The sequence below is a fragment of the Camelus dromedarius genome, chromosome 33 (genome assembly GCF_036321535.1).
Source record: "Camelus dromedarius isolate mCamDro1 chromosome 33, mCamDro1.pat, whole genome shotgun sequence".
Classification (NCBI taxonomy): domain Eukaryota; kingdom Metazoa; phylum Chordata; class Mammalia; order Artiodactyla; family Camelidae; genus Camelus; species Camelus dromedarius.
In genome coordinates this window covers 8,988,196-9,009,437 of record NC_087468.1, presented here as the reverse complement: position 1 = coordinate 9,009,437, position 21,242 = coordinate 8,988,196, and the positions used below count along the sequence as shown (strand labels likewise).

General features: G+C 47.7%; 1 protein-coding gene and 1 non-coding gene across 2 annotated transcripts in view; both read left to right on the top strand.

Moving 5' to 3' along the window:
• Positions 1-21,242, top strand: part of RPL31 (ribosomal protein L31) — a 311,008-nt gene that overhangs the window by 80,638 nt on the left and 209,128 nt on the right. The gene's annotated exons all lie outside the window — the stretch shown is intronic.
• On the top strand, positions 10,037-10,109 carry TRNAA-AGC (transfer RNA alanine (anticodon AGC)). Its single transcript has one exon. It is a non-coding gene; the product is annotated as a tRNA-Ala (tRNA).

Here is a 21,242-nt window from a genome sequence, read left to right as displayed (position 1 = left end):
TCTTTTATATCTGTCTAGTTAAAAATTTTTCTATCATTGGTGTTTAGAAATTTTACTTACCCCAAGATGCAGCCTTCTTTTTGTTACTCAGGGTTTGTTGAGCTTGTTGGACTTGAACTTGTTGGGTTGATATATTTCATCAAATTTAGAAAATTTTCCACCATTTTATTTTCAGTATTTTTTTGCTCTGATATCTCTTGCCTCTCTTTCCAAGACTACAGTTACACACATGTTAGAGATGTGTGTCAGTTTCTCTTCTAAACCTCCCATTTATTTGCTTTATCATATCCACATTTTTCTTATATATATCTTTGAACAGATATGTTATAATTATTTTAAATTGCTTGTCTGCTAATCCCACTACCTAATCCATCTCTGTGTCTGTTTCTATTGACTGTTTTTCTCCTAGTAGTAGGTCATATTTCTTGCTTCTTTATTTGTCTAGTGATTTTTGAGTGTATGTTGTACACTGTGAATGAAATACTATTGAAGGCCTGAATTACATTTTCTTCCTTTAAAGAAGGGTGAGTATTTTTGGCAGGCAGTTAATTTACTGACAGCACAGCTTGGTTTTAGGCTTTGGTATGACTGGCTAAGAGTAGGTAGGACAAGAAAGAGTAGTCCTTAATTTAAGACATAGCTTTTCTAGGGTCTTAACTGAATGCTTAGGGTGCTGAGTGAAGTTTCTCCCCTTTGGAAATGAGGACCTCCAACACTTCCCGGCACTGTGCCATCTCCAGAATCTCCATTCAGTTCCCAGCTCCCAGTAATTGTCTCTGCCAGGCCTTGTGGAGTCTCCCCTGTGCCTGTGTAGGTTGGTGTTTGTCCATCAACTCAAGAGGTCCATTATGCAGCTTTCTGGGACTGTTTCTTCCTGCATAGCTTCCCCTTCTTTGGTATTCTGTCTCTCAAATTCCAGCTGCCTTATCAGCAACAATGAGAACACTAATCTCTATTTCAGTGCCACTTCCACACCATGATTTAGGAAGTGTCCTTGGGCAGAAAGCCACATAGCTGTGAAGTCATTCCATGTGTCTTCTCACAGGGACACTGCCCTGCACTGTCTGCTGTGGCTGAAAACAGTCATTTCAAAATGTTTTCCAATTTTGCAGTTGCTTATAGTGAGAAGGTACATTCCATACCCAGTAGTGCATCATGGCCTGAACTTGAAGCCTCTGCTGGTCCCCATTTTACAGATGGAAGTGCAGAGGCTTATGAACTCCATATGTTTTTGCTTAGTGAGGTCACTCAGGCTACAAATGTCAGAGTCCTGACCAGAGCCCTGATTTCTACATCTGCTTTCAAATCTCTCTGTACCACATATCACCCGAGGTCAGAACTTGGCAGATCAGGCAGGGGGAGCCTCCGGTCCTTGTCCCTGGTGTGTCCTGTACTTGTGCTTCAAGCTTTTGGAGACTTTGGGTGGCAAAGTGTACCAGGTGGGGTTTGGGTCTGGCAGGCCTGGGTTGAAGTCAGAACCTTCACTTACTGAGTAATTCACTTTAAGCAAGTTTCTTCACCTACCTTCATTTCCTTATCTGTAAAAAGCAGATAAAACACTCACCTTGCAAGGGAGATATGATAATCAGATATTCATTGCTCAGCACTGTGCCTGGCAGAGAGACATGCTCCAGAAAAATGAGCCAACCCCTCTCAAACTCTGTGACCTGGGGGTTGGTCACTAACAAACGCTGCTCCCTCAGTTCCCATGCACGTGGCAAGCCCGAGTTGTTTTGTTTATTCAAGCGTTTTTGAGGCAATAGCACTTGGCGAGTCCCAAGTGTTATTAATATCTTTGAATCACTCTGTAGTTCTATAAATACCTTTCCTAGCTGTTATTTTTTCCCCTTATCTCGCTGAAATGTAAGTCAGCAAGGAAGTTATGAATGACCAGCTCCCTTATTCTCTGCTCCGTAATTAAGGAAGTGCTAGGTAAGAGCCCTCGCTGAGGAAGGAGGGGTGGGTTAGTGCAGCAGGCAGTGTGAAGGCAGGAGCCTGCCCGCCACCCAGGTGCCTCCTGGAGAGTCATGGAAGCAGCTGGACCCAGAGGAGCAGAGCTGGGTACGCAAAGGCTGACGGAATAACCAATCTCAGTCCGTGAAGATTCTCCTTGTTGGGTGTTAGTCTTGCCTGTTTCCCAGCCCGGCAAGCACTTTGTTTTAGGCCTTAGCGTTTCATCAGCCTCTCTTTTCGCTTACCCAGGCCTACCAGAATCCGCCAGCCAACATTTCAGTTGTACCCCAGTTTCTTTATTTTAAGTTGGAGAAGGAATAGCTTCAGCACAATTTGATCCTTTACAGCAATCCAACTTCTTAAGACCAAGGACAGGAAATCTTGTAAAACTACTCCGTCTCTAATCCCATGGATTTTCAAAGACCTTACAACATGAAAAGTGTTGTTAGGAAAAAACGTAATTTCTGGAAAAAAAAGGAAACCTAGTGCATTTGTTTTCTTTGACCAACAAGATGACTTCTCTCTTAATTACTCCCAGTTCTTAGAAAGAGATAACTGTAGTCAGTCACCAAAAGAAAGTGTAGAAAGAAGCTGTGAAGGATCCTTCTTTGAGGGAGGTCTGTGAACACCAGGGGCTTTGGAATTAACCAGACACGAGTTCAGATTCAACTCTGCCCTCTTCACATCCTTCTCACATGGTTCTAGCAGAGACATGGGGGCCCAGAGATCCTATGGTAGAGCCAAGGCTGGACCCTGTTGAGCTGTTCAGTCCCAGCTCCTGACCACGTGACTACACTGAGCATTTATAAGCTAGTAAGAAACCTGTCTGTAAAATCTGAGCCACATGGGCCCTTCTCTTGCCTTATCAGCAAAGCAAGTCCAAGGAAACAGGACAGCAGAGGCGCCAGCTCCAGAATGCCACTAAACATGACCCTTGTAGAGGAGTTACTTGGTTTCTCTCATCCTTGACATTAGCAAGGACCCCTTACATGGGAACAGGGTTATGTTCCAACTGGCAAGAAACTGTCTGAATAGGAAAATAATGCAAAAGGCGTGAGCTGGGAACTTCCAAAATGGCAGAGTGAGGAGCTCAGTGGGACTTCTTCCCAACAAAACTGCATTTAACTGGAGAAAACTGGAAAACAACAATTATCCAAAACCCTCTGAAAACTGCCATAAAGGTATATAGAAAATGAAAAGATATTAGTTCAAGAAATCCAGGAATATCCACACCAGTGGTTCCTCCAACATCCAGCCTTATGCCTTGGGACCTTCAATCCCCAGGGTCAGATCCTGCATCACCACTCCCACAAGTATGGTCACCTAGACCTTCTCCCCTCAGGGAGCCACTGCTCTTGTTGCATTCCCTCTCTTGCTTAGCGTTCTTCCTCCCAGCCCCACCAAACCTGTCCATCTCACCACCTTCATCCCTCTTCAACACTGTTAAACCACCATCTTAGGAGAGGAAACTCTGAGAGGCTGAGATCTACTGCACACATCTGGGTCCTCCTTCCCTGAGCAGGCATTACTTCTCATCCACCGCTCTAGCCTAATGCCCACTTGGCCCCCGACCTCAGTCTTGGCCACTGCTCACCCTTGAATAAGACCGCAGATCCCACCTTTTTGGCATGGCCATGGTGGTTCTCTCTGTAGAGTTTTTGCATATACCCTCAGGCTCTGTCCTTCCCTGCATCCCACGCATTAACCAGCCCTCCTGCTTGGCCCCAGTTCAGCCCTGTCAGTCTGCACAGCTGGCCTCTCTGCAGGGTGGGATCAGGCAAAATCTACTCTTCTGTGTCCCATAGATCCCAATCCCTCACCCCCCAATCTAATCAGCTCCCTCAGTGGGTTCTCGTCACCCCCCACATCATCTTTCCTTGTCTTGTTTTCCCATTCCTTCCAGCTACTGCTCCAGTCTCTGACATTTCCCTCCCTCACGGGAGTATCCTCCCTTCTTACTTAACTCGGGGGAAGCATGTAGCGACCTCATAATACACATTCGTGAGAGTGGGACTGCGTGTGTGTCCGGGTGGCAGAGACCTCTGAGCAGGTGGAAGCACTGATGTGGAAGGAAGAAGCAGCCCTGCGATGCTCATTTCCGGCAGGAGCCTCCATTCCCAGGCCGGCTTCCCCAGTCCTGCTGCAGGAGCAGGAACACAGGAGCCTGGTGCTCAAACTCAGCCTGAGACCTTGAAACCCTCATGAGAAGAATAGAGACGATGGAACCTGGTGAGCAGGTGAGAAGTAGGCTCAGCGGCCAGCAACGTGGCATCTCACGGACCACGATTTCTCAGGATGTGACAGATGGACTCCTGCTTTTGGCTCCTTGGGGAAAATGTGCGTGGGTTCCTCTGTTAGCCCTGCTCACTACAGGCTTCAACATTGTTTTCAGGTCAAGTGAGGTACGGGTCTGGGGAGAGGGCCATTCTCTTTCCTTGTGTGGAGACCCCAAGTCCTCCTGGAGCCCGGTGACAGGAGTCTCTGGGAGCATCTGGGAGCATTATTGTCATCCCTGGTGCTGCTGTTCCCACGCAGGGCACCGGAAGCCTGGCAGAGGCAGGTGCATTTCGTGACAGTGTCACCGATACTGCTTTCTAACCACAGATGAGCCACAACACAGATCAGCCAACGTGTGACCAAAATTCTGACTGTAACTTTAATGGGAAAAAATTTTACCTTAGTTAAAAGCTTTCAAACTCTTCTGTTCTCTAGGTAATTATCTGTTATATTACTACTAACTATTGTCCCGATCATAAAGCTGATGCACTGATGGGTGATATGTCATCTCTGTTTCCTGCCAGCCCCGTCACATTGCCCTCTTCCCTTCCTCCACGTACATCAGCAGCTTGGCCATCTGAACCCTTCTGGCATTGTTGCTTCTGTTTCTGGCTGGCACCCCGGGGGTCACCCACTTATTCCATTTTGAGTTTACCATCCAGGGTGTCAGTTACAGACAGGTTACAGGTGAGCCTTCAGCACGGGTGACATTTCTGTTCTGTATCCTCATGACAAAAGGCATAATGTGAATTTTGCTGTAGTTTTCTTGCTGATGCCAGGGCGGAAAAGAGGATAGAAGTATATCCGTGTTACCAGTCACAGTGCCTCCGGCAAGAACCACTGTAACACCAAAGGCAATTCATTTTCTCACCCTACTTGTGGGCGCAGGATTTGTTTATTCGTGGAGAGACAAGCACACAGTAGAATATAAAAAGTGAATGCCTGTGAGTCTGCAAAAGGATTTTAAAATGGTGATTGCATTCCTATTAAAGTTCAGTCTGGATGTCACAGCAGGAAGGCAGAATCACAGAATTAAATGATGTAGTTTAGAAATAATAGCGCTGCCGTGGGATGAAAGGAGGATGGACCCGGAGGGAGCAAAGGGAGGGGAGAGAAAGATGCTGGTGTGTGTGTTGGGGGGATAGGTTAGCGGAGAGACGGCGAGACCTACGGTCACCAAGCCAAGCCTAACCCCTCTGTGTGAGCCAGTTCCTGAAAGCCTTACCTTTTCTTTCAGAAAGTAAACCTAATGACTCTGAGGAGAGAACTGAGAATTGGGGCAGAGAGGGATTCTCTAAATCTGCAGCCGCCTCAAGGTTCTCACTGGATTTCCTAGTGACTCTCTTTCCTTTTCTGTGAAATACAGTTTGTGATGAAGAAAAAATTTTAATTGAAGTTAATTAGTCAGTTTACAATGTTGTGTTAATTTCTGGTGTACAGCATAGTGATTCAGTTATGTTTGTATATATATTCTTTTTCTTCATATGTTATTACAGGATGCTGAATATAGTTTCCTGTGCTGTACAGTAGGACCTTGTTGTTTATCTACTTTATATACAGTAGTCAGTATCTGTAAATCTCAAACTCCCAATTTATTCTTCCCTAACCCCTTTCCCCTCTGGTAACCATAAGTTTGTTTCCTATGTCTGCCTGTTTTGTAAATAATTCAGTTGTGTCTTTTTTTTTTTTAGATTCCATGTATAAGTGATATCATATGGTATTTGTCTTTCTTTATCTGACTTACTTCACTTAGTATGTTGGTCTCCAGGACCACCCATGTTACTACAAATGGCATTATTTATTCTTTTTTATGGCTGAGTAGTATTCCATCATATAAATATACCACAACGTCTATATCCAGTCATCTGTTCATGGACATTTAGGTTGTTTCCATGTCTTGGCTGTTGTAAATAGTGCTGCTACAAACATTGGAGTGTGTATCTTTTCAAATTAGAATTTTCTCCAGATACATGCCCAGGAGTGGGATTGCTGGGTCATAGGGTAAGTCTATTTTCAGTTGAAAAAAAAATTTTGAAATCCTCTGTACCACCTTTGCATAGGTGGTTCATCTGAGTGGATGCAGAGGTGCCTCCACCACCTTCATTCAAAGGGGAGGGGAGGCTCATGCTGTCAGAATGAAATCAGAATAAGAGGGGTCATTCAGTCCTGTGGAGAAGTCAGACGAGGGCCATCCTACTATTTCCTGTGTTTTACTAGGTATGACGCAGGCTCTTTTTGATACTAATTGTGACCTTCCATTTGATGTAAACAGAGATCCAAGTATAGCATCTTAATGCTAAGAAACCGTTTCCACCAACCCTTAATTCAGGTGCGTGCTGAGCCTTGACAGTAGGTACTTTCTCCCACTGGTGTCACTGCACACAAATAGCCTTTATAAGTTGCACGCAGTTCGCGCTCCCCCAGCACCCCTCCCCTAGCCCCTGGAAGAGACTGGCCAACCTTCGCTGAACCAGCGTGTCTTGCCTTTCTCCATACACTCCCTCCTCTCCAAAGGACGTTCCCAAGAGCATCTTTGTTTAGCCCAAACCCTTGCCATGTCTGAAGGAGAGAAAAAAGAGAAGTCCTCTTTGCTGTGATCCAGCATAAGATGAGGAAGGGGAAAGGATTCTGTTTCAGTTCAGGTCTGTTTGGATAAACCGCTGCTCTGAACACGGCCACAGCTAACAGCATGTGGGATTCAGCCTTCAAGCTGAACTCTGGGGTCCACGGTTATAATTTGGCACCCAATTCCAACGTATGTGGTTTTTCCACGTTACACCAAGTAATTCTCTGACACCAGCTGGGTATCCTACAGTTCCACTCAGTTCTGATACTTACCTAGAAACAGTGTCAGATCCTACTGGTTGAGAGCTCGATCCTACAAGACCACCTCCCACCCCTTCAGAGGCCAGCTGCAAATCCAGGTTATCACCTGGGCTTCCGACTATAGATTGGAGGTTCCGACAACCCTGTCCTCGGGTTCGGTTAATTTGCTAGACTGCTCCCAGAACTCAGAGAAACAATTTACTTATGAGGTTACTGGTGTGTTACAAAGGATGTGACCTCCGTCTGGAAGAGCCAGAGGGAAGAGTGTATGCATAGGACAGGGGAAAGGGATGAGGCTGGAGATTCCGTGCCCCTCTCCCAAATCTCCATGTGTTCACCAACTTGGAAGCTCTCTGCACCCCATCCTTTCGGGTTTTTATGGAGGCTTCCTTATGTAGGCTTGATTGATTAAATCATAGGCCAGTGGTGGCCAGACTTCAGCCCTCTCTCCCCTCTCCAGGGGCAGGGGGTTGGGACTGAAAGCACCAACCCTTTGATCACATGGTTGGTTCCACTGGCAACCACCTTCTCTCCCTCTGTGCTTCCCAAAGTCGCCTGATTAACATTACCGAAGACACTTTTCTCACCTTCAGCACTTGGGAAATTCCCAGGGTTTTAGGGGCTCTGTACCAGGAAGGGGACAAAGACCAAATCTACATTTACTATAAATGACAGGTCACAGCGGTCTTGTTCCCGCCTCTGAGCCTTATCCAGTCCAACGCTCAGCACCTTCCCCCTCCCAGCAACCCAGACCCCCCCCCACCTTCATGAACCCCCAAATCGCATTTCTAGGGCACTGGCTTTAAGGGGAGGTTTCTCAAAATGGGATCCTGGGACTACCCACACCCAATCCCTGGAGATACTTGGTTTGAAAAAAACGAAAGACAGAGACAGACCCTCAGTGGAGCTGGGGCCCAGAATCTTCATTCCAAGCAGCCCCCAGGCATTCAGAGTTTCAGAATCTCCGTGGTGGGTGGACCCCTGATGTTTCTTTTCTCCCCTCCCTTGTTAAGTAGCAGAAATCAGACAGCTGGGCCCCGAGCCGGACACCCAGAGGAGAACAGAAATGCTTCCTTGTCTCCCCAGCGAGCATCGGGTGTTGGGAGGCCTGGGCTGAAAGGCCGGAAGAAGGAATGGTTCTTCTCCGAGGCGTGGCATTGTAGAAAACCCTGCCTCAGCACCCTGAATTTTGAGGCCTGAAAACAGTTATTATTTTCGCCCTTGTTACCTTCCTTCCCTATTTAAAATGTAATCATTGTCAGAAGGAAGCTGCAGCTCTGCATACCCCTGCCACAGCCTCACACAATAGACGCTAAAAATAGGGCCCTGCCTCCCGGCTCCGCGGAATTCTCCCAATGAAATATATACGCGCGCACATTACTGGAGGTCTGTCCTGTGTCCGTCTCCTGACATCCGTCTTGCCTTTTATTCCCCCCAAATAGCCACTGCTTCTTTTCCGAACGACCTCCTTTTCCTGACGTGCGCTGGTCAGTGGGCAGCGGGGGCCTGGCCTGGGCTCCTCGGCCACTCTTCCTGGGTTTTCTCACTTGATTCCAGTTAGCTGGGGACAGAGCCCATCCATCTGGAACTTTCTTGGCAAATGTCAGCCTTGCCGGCAGCTGCACCAACACCATCCCGTCCGCCCACCCTCACACCAGCCAGCGAGGTGAGGGCACTTGGAGACCAACTTGAACCTGGGCCTGGCTGGCGGCTGCAGGGGTCGGAGAGCTGGCCAGGCGCTGAGAGGGGGACATTAGGGAGGAGGCAACACGGGGACCCCAGGGAACTCCAGGAGAGGCGGATTACTAACTGGGAGCCCCCAGATGAGCTCCAGGTCTGGAGAGCCAGAGTTTTGCTCAGGCAGACACATCGCGGTCTCGCCGTTCTGGGAAATTCTAACACCCGAAATAGCACGACTTCTTTTGAATTCCTCCTGGCATCTGCCCACAGCCCCCACACCCAGGAAATGGGGGGGGGGCTGCTTGGACCCCCTGCAGTGAGCTAGCCCCACTTCACTCCCTCGGGGAGAGCGTATACGCGGGACAAGAAGGCGGTGCCGCCGGAGGCGGGGCTTTCACTGAGCCGGTTCGTTCTCTTCGCCTTTCCCATCTGTGCTGGGGCCCTGCCGTGGCTGCCACGTGTGCCTTCGGTCACAGGCCCACGGGGGGCTCTCCGGCCTCCACCAATGCGAAGCCCTGACCCCACCAGCATCCAGCTCCCCCACCTGGCCTCTAGAAGCCGACTTGTCCCATCCCGCTCCAGGGCCAGGGGCCCCAACACTTCTGGGGCCTCCCCTGGGTCTGGACCTGGTTTGCTTCCCTCTGCAGCACTGCCCTGAGCGCCTCGCTCTGTGAAATGGGCTGAGCAGGCCGGGCCGACTCCACTGTGGTGTCTTAGTCTCCCAAGAAGCCCAGGTCAGTCATGTTAGCCCGGGTTAGTGCCCGTCATCCTCACCACCTTCCCTGGGCACCCCTGGGTGTGCTGTCTCCTGGGCAACAGGGCTGGGTTCCAGAAAAGAGGTGGGAGATGAATCTTCTAAAGCTGACCTGGTGCTCAAAGCAGATAATTGACTCAGTAGGTGAACTTTTGACTTCATCTCTTCACCTGTGGCTCAGCTGGGACTCTGCAGTGACTTCCCCGAGACCCGCACAGTCACTCAGTCCCAGATTCTGTCGGTCCCCTGCTACTGTGTGAGAAACCACTCAGGTCTGTGGGCAGAAAATAACCATTTTATTGTTTCTCATGATCCAGTGGGTTGACTGGGCCTCTGCTGCAAGTTTCTTTTGCTCGTCCTGCGTGGGGTCTCCGGTGGGCCTGCAGTCAGATGGCAGAGCCGTCCAGCGTGGCTCTGCTCTGGTGCTTTGCTGGGGCTGACCAGAAGGCTGGGCCTGCTCATTGAATGGTCACAGAGTCTCTCCATCTGGCTGCCTTAAGCGTTTTACAGCATGGTAGCGGGTTCCAAGAGCAAGCCTTCCCAGGGGGAGGGTATAGCTCAGTGGTAGAGCGTGTGCTTAGCATGCACAAGGTCCTGGGTTCAAGCCCCAGTACCTCCATTAACAAATAAATACATAAACCTAATTACCCACCCCCCCGAAGAATAAAAATAAAAAAGCCAAAAGAAAAAAAAGAACAAGACTTCCAAGAGAATAAGCCCTACTTTGCAAACCTCTGCTTTCATCCCTCTTGCTGCTGGCCCTTCACTCAAAGCAAGTCACATGGCCAAGTCCAGAGACACCATGGACAGTTCTGGGGGGCAAGCATCCTTTGGAGCCACAAATGTAACCGTCCATCTCTCCATCTCTCCAGTCATTCCGCTGATGCCACCCACTCCAGGTTGACAGCGTCCGACACGTTAAACACCATCAGCAAATCTTGGGGCACCTTCACCTCCACCTGCTGCCCTCCACACCCCACCACACCCCAGGCAGCACGTCACTGCATCTGTAAATACGTCAGTGAATCTTAAAATAATTATGCCGAGTGAAACGAGCCAGACAAAAAGAATATATACTTTATGAGTCTGTTTACTTAAGATTCTAGAATGCGCAAGCAAATCTATACTGATAGAAATTAGATCTGTGACTGGGGACAGGGGTGGGGGGGTGGAGAGGGGCTGATTATACAAGAACATCAGAAACTTCAGGGGTGATGGATACGCTCACTACCTTGACTGCGGCGATGGTTTCACAGCTGGCTACTTAGGTCACGCCTCGTCATGTTGCACATTTTAAATACGTGCCATTTATTGTGCATCGATTATATTGTCACAAATCTATCTTAACACATTAAGACTGAAGACTGGGTTTAAAAATAATCAGAGTTTTAAAACCTGAGTTAGATGTTTAGAGCCTTTTGTTTTTTTCTTTCTACTTTTACTGATGTAGTTATTTAAGGATCTGCGTTTTCCTTTGACCTCTGCTTCAGCTGTAACTCACAGGTTCTGTTGTGTAGTCTTTTTGACTGTTGTTTTCTAAAATTTCTGTGATTTTGGTACGCGTTTCTTTTTTGATCTAATAGATGTTTAGGAGAGAATTAAAAAGTTTCCCACTACATGTGTGTTTATCTTTTTAAAGACTGAATATAGAAGAATATTTTCTGTTGCTCTGTTTTGTGATCAATGTCTGGGTTGACAATAGGATCAGAGGATCTTGCCCAGTAATATTTCTACTTTGGGGAATTTGTTGAGATTTTCACTATGATCTATTCTGTAATCAGTTTTCTTGGGTGTTTCATTGACCCTTGAAAAGAAGGTAAATTCTTCATTTGTAGGAGCTAGATTTTGACACATATCAATGAGATCAAGTTTCTTAATTTTTACTAATTTTTGCTGTTTGATATTAATTCTGACGTGAATTAACAGGGTTGAAAAGTTTCCTACTACCAGTGTGTTTTTTTCCCATCTCTTCTGTAATTTCTGTCTCATGAGAATTGCTGCTATGTGATTTTACACTTAGGTATTCATGAACATTTCTGTCTCTATTGTGTGTTGTACCCTTTAGCATCATAATATCCCCGTCTCTGCCCCACACAGTGGTGTTTATCCTGAGCCTCCCCTTCTTTGAAGGCAAACTGACATTTGCTTTCCTTTGGTTTGTGCTTGCCTGGTACATCTTGTTCGTCCTCTTCATTTTCCACCTTCATGGTTCACTGTTTCAGATATGTTGCTTTTAAACAGTGAAAAATTGGGTGATGCTTTATGATACAGTGTGAACATCATTTGATCCCGTTTATATGAGTTAATCCCATTTATATTTGTTGATGTGATAGATGAGTTTGATTTTATATCTGTCATATTATTTTGTTCTTTGAATATATTTTTATTTAAAAATCTTTCTGTATAAGGTCTGTTTGTTTCCTGGAGGGGTGGGGGTCAGGGGTGAGGAAAAAGAGAGAAGGAGGGCAGAGGGGAGGGGAGGAGAAAAAGCCTCAAGAGAAGTTCTCATATTTAGGAGGATTTGTAATATTGTTGTAATGATTATCTTTATTGTGATATCATCATACAACCCCCTTGGCTGTCTGCTTTTTAAACAGTTTTGAGACATAATAACTGAGTATGTGCTCCCCTTTCTCCCACCTCTTTTCCACCCCCTGACCTTGCTCAATAACATTATTTGTTAGTTTTTACTTTGGAATCTTAAAAATGTTTCTGTGTGTACATTTGATTGATCTTTAGCTTTAAATTTTTCCTTTGTCTCCCTGGTTTCATAGCTGTGGCAATGATGAACTTCCTGCCATCGCATTTTTTGTTAGCTGTACCATTTCCACGTCATCAGAGCACATACATTTGCGGTCTATTTTGTTACTCTCATTGAGACAGGAGGGAAGGGGGCAGGGCACAGCCATTAAAAGAATGACACAGCAATGAGCACCAAGATGGTGGAAGATTCGACTCCCAGTCGACCTTGAATTTCAAGATACTCCCATTAAAATACAATAGGATGCTAAATGGTTGTCCCACAGGGCCATGACCGTTTCAAGTCTGACTGTAAAAGGCCAAAAAGCGGTGGATGGCCTGGTTCCTGGGACTCCCAGCCCCTTCCCCAAAGTAGTTGGGATAATTCTCCCACTTGTCAGCATATGAAATTACTGAGCCCATAAAACCAACAACCCCACACCTCGTGGCTAGTCTCCTTTTTCCTAGCCGACCCCATGCTCTGAGTCCGCTGTTCTCCCTTCCATGTCAGATGGCCCCCATTCTGTTTATGGAATGTGTGTCTCCTAAGCCTTTCCCTTGCCTTCTGAGATGGCCTGCACTCTGTCTATGGAGTGTGCGCCTCTCCAAGTATATCTACTTTTGCTCAACTATGGCTCACTCTTGAATTCTTTCCTGCGCAAAGTCAAGGGCCCTCACTTGGCGGGGCATGTCCCAGGGACTCGACCGAGACCTGGGACACAGCCATCCTCTCATGCCCCACAGTTTTTCCTGTATCATAATCCCCACATTTCATTTACTCTTAGATCTAAACTAAATGTAGTCAATACTTACGGTAAGACATTTGGCTAAAGTTTCCGTAGCTGACTCTCAGTTGGCCAAAGTCCATTTTCTGGTCTTTTCCTCAAGAAAGTTCATGGGAACAATACTTTCCGAGTTCTCACATGTTCAAACAGTTTGCTAGAGTCTTTATAATCATCGAACAGCTTGGATGATATATAATTTTTGGTTTACGCTTTTCCTTAAATATCTTCTAGATGTCTATTCTCTTCTAAGGTGAAATGCTGTTTTGGCTAAGTCTGAGTTCAACCTGACTTCTTTGTTCTTTGTAAGTGTCTTACTTTTTTATGCTTTATGCCCTAAGGATACTTTCTGTAAGTCCAGTAACTTGAGTAGACTCTGTCTCTCATCTGGAGACTGTCCTGAATCAGGTTTCCCTGGTACATGGTGTGAACATTCAATAAATAGAGTCAAGTTTTGTTTGATTTTAGGCAATTCTTTTGAATTATACTTTAAAATATTTGCTACATTGGATTGCTTTGGTCTCTCAGGGACTCCAATTTTGAGTGTGTTGGCTTTCCTTTGACTTCTTGCCATCAGTGTCATTTTCTCTCTAATTCTTTTAAATTCCTTATCTCTAGTTCATTTACTTTGCATTTTGTGTTTCTGCCATTTGCTTCCCTGACGGTATTTTCCACATTGACTTTGCCCGCTTTTACTCCTTCCAGTTTTGTCTTCATTCATGCCCTGGCTTTATTTTTTTCTACTTCTTTCCTGGGTCTTCTGGCCCTGTCTTATCACCTCTCACTGCCTTGTCATCTTTTATTTGAGTTCCTGCTTTTGTGCTTTGTGGTTTCCCTTTAGAGAAAAAGTTGTTTTGTTAAGATTTTTTGGTTCTGTTTCGCTTTTAATTCATGGTAAAGTGTTTGATCATGCCTTTATGCCTTCCAGGCTGCATTCTTCTGATGCATGTCCTTCTGTTGACATGATTTGCTGCTCTTTGTGTCTTATGTTTGTATCAAAGGTGTTCTGTTTCCTTTTAGATTGCTTACAGAGCATATCGGTCTAACTTTCATAGATAAAGCTTTTTTTTTTGCAAAAAGTTCTGACTAGGAGTGGGGCAAGAACAGCCTTCTACAAGTCTTAATCCCAAAGGATCTTTCTTTCTCTGTTTCTCAGAGATGGACTGCTCCCTGAAATATTGTGTGACTCTTTGTAGGGTTCTCCCTTCTCAGCTCCTCCAAGTCAAACTTGGTCTCTGAAGGCTTCTGCTGCCCATCCTAGGACCTCCAGTTCCTTCACTAGCCAGTGCAGACAAGGTGCAGGTGAGCATCTCACCTTCAGGGAGTATAGTCTTGCTTGCACTTTCTAAGCCCTGCTGCCACTGGACCCCAGACACTCCTGCACCTCTTCCTGTGGGGTTTCTGCTCTCAGCAGCCCTTACACATGTTTTGGAGTCTACAGATGATATCTGCCTCTACGTTGCAGTGCAAATGAAGCTGTGTGTGCTTTCCACAAGGAGAGGGAACACAGCACCCTGCTCATTTCCAAATCTGATCATTTGGGGGACTTGACGCTGACCTTCCATGCTCTTTCCCCAAGGCATTTAGCAAGGTGCAACTGGAGGCGTGATGGACGTTCTTTCTTCCTTCTTCACTTTCCTTCCCCTTCTCTCTGGCTCCAGCACCACTGTTAAGGCAGGTGACGTACATTAGTGAAGAGGATGGTCAATGAGGACACCCAGGAGTGGCAGGAGTTGTAGCAAAGAACACATGTGTTATCTAAAAGCCTTCGATATCAACTAAGGGGAAACACACACACACACACACACACACACACACACACACACACACACATGCACACATGTGGACTGAATAGGACACATTGGCAGACCTTTGGTGTACCATCTGGTCTAAACAGTTTCTAGGGTCCTTCTCTGTTCTCTTGCATCAGGAGCCCACCAGGACTGTATACTGTCTTGGTGGTTTCTCTACCCTCCTCTCACCCCAAGGCCATCCTTGATGCTGACTTCATCTGGTCACAATGAGTTTGTGGAGAGACCTTGTTTTTTGCACCTACCCTACCACCCCCGCCCCCTCATTTTGGCCCAGTTCCAGTCCCATCTCTTTGCCTTTAACAGGTACTTTTCTATTGTGGACATCCTTAACCCAGGCAGCTCTGTGCAGGCTGGAGTTGTCCTGGGCACACACACCACCTCGGAGGCTCTAGTTGATTTCAAAGTTAGACTGTGCCCTCCCCTACCTCCCAGTCTCCATGCTTCCACGCAGAGTGGAGACAGCAGCGTGGGCCAGCCCTGTGTGGAGAGAGAAGACTGAGTGATGGACAGAAGGAGACGGGGGATGCTAACTTAACAGAGCAGCCTGGGTGGGCCCAGAGGGGAACTGAGGACAGGCCCAGGAGGGGCGGCCTGTGCCCCTGCATGCCACCTGGGGCTCTGCACGGGGGTTTCCGGGCTGCTGTGTGGCTCCAACAGCCCTGGAACAAAGTTGGAATGTTGTTGGACAGCAGCCTCGGCAGGACAAGGGGCCAAGTGTTCTGGACACGTACCAGCAATAAACAGACTGCCATGAAATAGATCAAGAATCCCTTCCAATTAGGACAGTTGTGTGGGTTTAAAAAAAATTTTTTTTTTTCTTGAAGGAAGAAAGGGAACAAAATGCAAAAATCTGTTCTTTTCTTCCAAAAGTATTTAAGTAGCAAATAAGCAAGGTGTCAGGACTGGGAAAGCCTTCTGTCTAGGCTCCCAGTAAATGAACTTGCCTTTTGGTAAAGAGCTTGAGTTAAAATTAAACAGATACATATGCATCGCTTGCAATAGGTTGATCCTGCAGGCAACGCCTTAAAAAGAAATCTGAACATTTTCCTGAGTAGGGCAAGCAAAGAGAATCAAACAGTCCCTCCTCCAGAAATCCAGAAACAGCGCTCTCCTTCCACAGCAGAGGAAGTTTCTCAGCGCGGCCCACCACATGTCCTCCTGATCTGAAAGCAGACGGCACAGGCCTTTCTCCAGGTGCTTCTGAGCAAAGGCACTTAGCGTGCTCCTGGGGACAAAATCAAGTGTCTAGGACTGCCACACCCACCCCACGTTCGACCCCTCCCCGGAATCTTCCGAGTCTGCAGAAACATCTTTAGTCTTTATATCAATTTTCTTTGTTGGCCCATTTTGATGTAAATTTGAATCCAGTTTCAAATTCCAATCTAGACTCTGTATTCTCAAGACTGAGAGCAGTGCTGGCTCATGGTTGATGCTCAGCAGACATCTGGTGCGCGGATGAATTGCGCGCCTTGCCACTGCGTCCTGTCTTCTAGCTTCCTTCCCGCGCCTGCTTCCAACCATAACTGAGTCATTGAAAACCTGATTCCAGGGAGGTCAGTTTTCTTCGGTATGGTCACAGGCACCGCCCAGCGGAAGGCCATCAGGGACTGTAGGGAGGGCCGATGTGAAGGCTTGCCTGACACCCAGCTTTTCGCCCCACAGAAGCAAGCGCCATGTCAGGCTGACTCTGGAGACACTGGCAGATGTTACAAACAGCCTGACCAACAAAGGCTTAGGAAGACAAGTCGCTTTTAGAACGAACTCATCACCAAGGGCAAGCTGTCTAGAAGTATGGTGGTGGGGCTGGGGAGGGGCAGGGCTCAGCCATTAAAGGAACAACACAGCAGTTAGCACCAAGGTGGCAGAAATGCCAACTCCCAGTAGACCTGGAGGCCCAAGATGGCGGGAGCTTGAGCTTCATCATACACGTCGTTAACGTACTAGCCTGGTGAATGACATACCCACAGGCACCGTGACAGTTCCAAGGCTGACGTGAGAGGTCAGGGAGAGGGTGGTGGCCCAGTTCCTAGGAATCCCGGCCCCTTCCCCAAGGTAGCTGGAATAACCAATCCACCTGTTAGCATATAAAAACTCGCAACACAGCGCCTCACGGGCCACTCGCTCTCCGGCCTTCTGAGACTCACACTCTGTCTGTGGAGTGTGTATCTCTCTAAACAAATCTCCTTTTACTCAACTATGTCTCACTCCTGAATTCTTTACTGCGTGAGGCCGGGGACCCTCACTTGGCGGGGCATGTCCCAGGGACTCAACTGAGACCCAGGACACAGCCGTCCTCTTGCGCCCCCCACATTTTCCTGTATCAGAGGGAGGCTGTCTGCACTCAATCCCAGGACAAGTCACGGAGGGGTGGACAACCACAGGTGTTTTTTTTTTCACACGCACACCTGTTTCATGATCCCTACATTCTTATTCATTGCTTCTCTAAGTAGACAGACCACTTGAACTTCACTGTAGGGTCTGGACTGACTTGGCCCAGGGAAGGGAGGTGCCTGGCACCGTCACACACGGAGGGGAGGAAGAAGCCAAGGGCCCCAGGGCCACTGGTGCAGAGCACAGCTTCTTTGTCCCTCAGCATTGCCACGGCGCTGGATTTTCCCCCAGAACAGCAACACAAGTCAGGCCCCCAAAGAAGCCTGCTGCTCTAAGACCATCTGCTTGACGCATGGACCCCCCAGTTCCATTATGTGTGCCTTCTGTCCTTCGGCAGCCCCGAGCCTGTCCGCACCCTTGCCCCCAGGCTGGCAGCTCCGCCCTTTGGGCACCTGGCTTTTTTGCCAGCAGGAAGGCCCACCAGGACTCCCGGGCACTGGATATCTGCCCTCCCTGCTCCCGCCTCCCAGAAGCACCATTTGGCTCATTTACACTTTGCCTTGTGTGCACCTGGCAAGTACTCCGCCCTCCCCGACACCAACCTTATCACCTCCTTGCCGCTTGCGTGGAAGTGGCCCATGGGATGCGTTTCAACTAAAACCTTTGGTGAGTAACGTGGAAGTCTGCAGGCACCGGGAGTCGCTTCCCCTTAGTTGTGGGAAAACCGGAGGCCCTTTTTCCCTGTCAGGCCTTTCCAATCATCAGTGCAGCTCCTCGGGAAGCAGTGTTAGCTCTTGTTCCTGGAGTGCTGCGTGGGAGCTGGGCGAGATGCTGGGAGGTAATAGAAAATAAATATTTGTCTCTGCCCCCGGTTCCTGGCACTAGCTCCTAAAGCCCTTGTAATTCCCTACGTGATAAGAACACTAGGAACATCTCTTTTCCTAAGGGGGCGACTCTCCGTGGGTTCCTGGAAGGGGGCTGGTCACTGGCAAGATTAAACCGTGATTAGAAGCTTGGAGTTTTCAGCCCCACCCCATCCTCCAGAAGGGGGAGAGGGGCTGGAAATGGAGTTAAAATTGATCATGCCTCCATGAAAAAGCCACCATAAAACCCCAATAGTAGGCGGTTCAGAGAGCTTCCAGGGTGACTGACACGTGCACGCTGGAAGGGTGACGCACCCCGACTGCCCCCGAAGCCTCGCCCTGTGCATCTCTTCCTCTGGCTCTCATCTGTATCCTCTGTCATTTCTTTGAGTAGACTCGTAAACATCTAAGTAGGTGTTTCCCTGAGTTCTGTGAGCTGCTCCAGCAAATTAGGCAGGGGTCTTGGGAATTTCTGATTTGCAGCCAAATTGGACCGAAGTTGTGGGGAATCTGAGACCTCCCACCTGCAACTGGCGTCTGAAGTGGGTGGGAACAGTCTCATGGGACGGGAGCCCCCACCTGGGGGATCTGATTCTCTCTCCAGGCAGTGTCAGAACTTCCCAGTAACAGTTCTAGGACCCCCCGCTGGTGTCACAGAGAATTGTTTGGTGTGGGGCCCTCCCCCTGGCATCTGCTGTCAGAAGTGTTGAGAGTGTTCTGTGTGAGCAGGAAAGGAGACACAGGAAGAGAAAGATGGAGAAAACTGGGCTTTTCCCTACAAAGGAGACTGACTTTTTCCTTTATAGGTGCATCAGTGTTTGCCAGACACGTCCATTTCAGAGAGGTCTGCCAGGAACGTTCAGGGGACGTGATTCATTTTGGCCACATTTGGTATTTGGCTTTACATTCCATGAAGTTTACCACCTTGCAGTATAATTTTCTTAAAAATCCGAGGGGATTTTTAATGGATTTTAGTGTGTTTCAAGGATGTCATTAAGGCAAGAGCTATGACTCACAGAAACCACAAGCTATTTATGACGCAGTTTTTATTTCCATTGTTAAAACCCCACTCAGTGTCCTCAAACCTCGCTATAAAGGGGATACAGAGTACCATCTAGCTTCTAAACTTTCCTAATCCAGGCCTCTCCTTGAGAATGTCCAAATCTCACACTGTTCCCACCCCGACCTCAGATCCTGAAAGATTCCCAGCTGGAAACCACTATCCATTTATTTGCACATTTCCTCCCAAAAAACTTCTGTTTAACTTTACTTTGGGTAGTTTACACTGCAAGCACTAATAGCTTTTTTAAAATTTTTTAATTTTTTTATTGAAGTGTAGTTGATGTACAATGTTAGTTTGAGGTACAGCAAAGTGGTTTAGATATATATACATATACATATATATATATATATAAAATTCTTTTCCATTGTGTGTTATTATAAGAAACTGAGCAAGGGCTAACAGCTTTTTAATCTGCTTTTTAGTACTAAATGTTTCTACCATACTGATATGCTTTTTTTGCATCACTCATGCCTCCTTCTGTGACTCTGACTGGGGCTGAAATCGGACCCTCACCTCCTAGACAATCCTTGTTCTAAGAAACAACTTCCCGTTAGCAAAACGAAGAGTCAGGGTTTTGAGTGTTGCTTTTGCAGGCATTTTACCTGGACCGGCTCCACTTCCTGCAGGGAGAGAAGAGGGTGAGGGGTTGGTGGGGAAGCAGCCATGACAGCACCAGCCAGAATTTCCTGGAACAAATGAGTTGGGAAAATCATCAGCAAATCTGGATCGTTTAGAAAGGGTTCAAGTTACCCACGGCCACTGGACCACTCCCGCCTGCCTGCCCCACTTCTCCCTGCCGCCCGGGTTTTAATTTCAGAAAAAAATTGAGAATCATGCTTAGATATTACCGTGTCATCAGCAGCCTTTTCCTGGTCAGTGTTCTCACGGACGTTTGTAGGAATCAGCTGTAGCTGCACTGCTCACTACCGCACCACTCAGTGGCTTAAAGCAATATCGACTTACTGTTACAGCTGAATTACCCCTGCCTTTGGTTTTCTGACTCTTTGATGTCCAAGAGGGCTAACTCCTAGAAACAGCAAGTGACCCACCTGCATGGGGGCCTTTCAGATGCAGACCAACCAACCCAGAGCTCACGTCCTCACTGCCTCCTTTATGGGGAGGCTCCCACCCTCTGGACCACTGTCCTCTGTCCTAATCATTCCAGGGCCAGGTGCCAGACAGCTGGGGACAGCCCTCATGCCCCAGAGCCCACCGAAATCATCCAGACTAGCAAATCCTAAGCCTTTTACCCTGCCTCACCCATTCTTCCCATGGAAACCATGGTAAAGGCTGTTGCCCACGTTCCCCCCAACCCCCTGCACCCTGACTGACCCTGGTGCTTCCTCATGTGGCCCCACCATGGACTGGCATGCCCTTTCTCTTGGGATCTGTGCGTATAACACACTCTTTTCAGTGGCAGCCATGCCCCAATCTGTTGGCCTCACAATACCTGAATCATAGTAAAACCTGTATTTTAAAAGCTACAGTTTGCAGGTCAACGAGGCAGCTCTGCAGGATTCAGTGGGGTGTCTGCAGGCAGCCGTGGGTCCAGCAGGCAGCTCCGCTGATCTTCGCTGCGCTGCCTTGTTTGTGTGGGGATTCGCTGCTTTGTGGCTGTAAACTTCTGGAATGTTCACGGCTGGGCCAGCTGGGCTCCCCGTCCTGTGGTCTCTCTCCTTCCAGCAGGCCAGCCTGGGCATGGTCACAGGGCAGTGGCAGGGAGCCAAGGGAGTAGGAGTGGGCGGGACCTCTTCAGACCCCAGCTTAGAATGGGCACACACCACTTTCCCTGCATCCTGTTGGCCGAAGCAAGTCACAAAGCAGCCTAGATTCAGCAGGGAGGGGAAGAAACAGACTCGGCCTTTTGACGAAGGGGCTGCAGAGTCACACGGAAAGTGGTGTGGGTGCAAGGAACGGTGGAGAAATGGAGACATTCGTTCCACTGTTTTGCTCAAAATGTTTTGCTCAAAAGAGAAAATTACCTAAAACACAGTTTCCCCCCATGGACTCAAATAAGGGCATTTACATTTTAAATTACAAAAGGAAAAAAGGAAAAGGTGGCTTGTGTGTGAAAAATTCTTCACGGTTCCCACAGAACTAGAATGAGATGGCATTTCATTTCATCACTTCAGTGGGAGGAATCCCATCAACATAAATGAT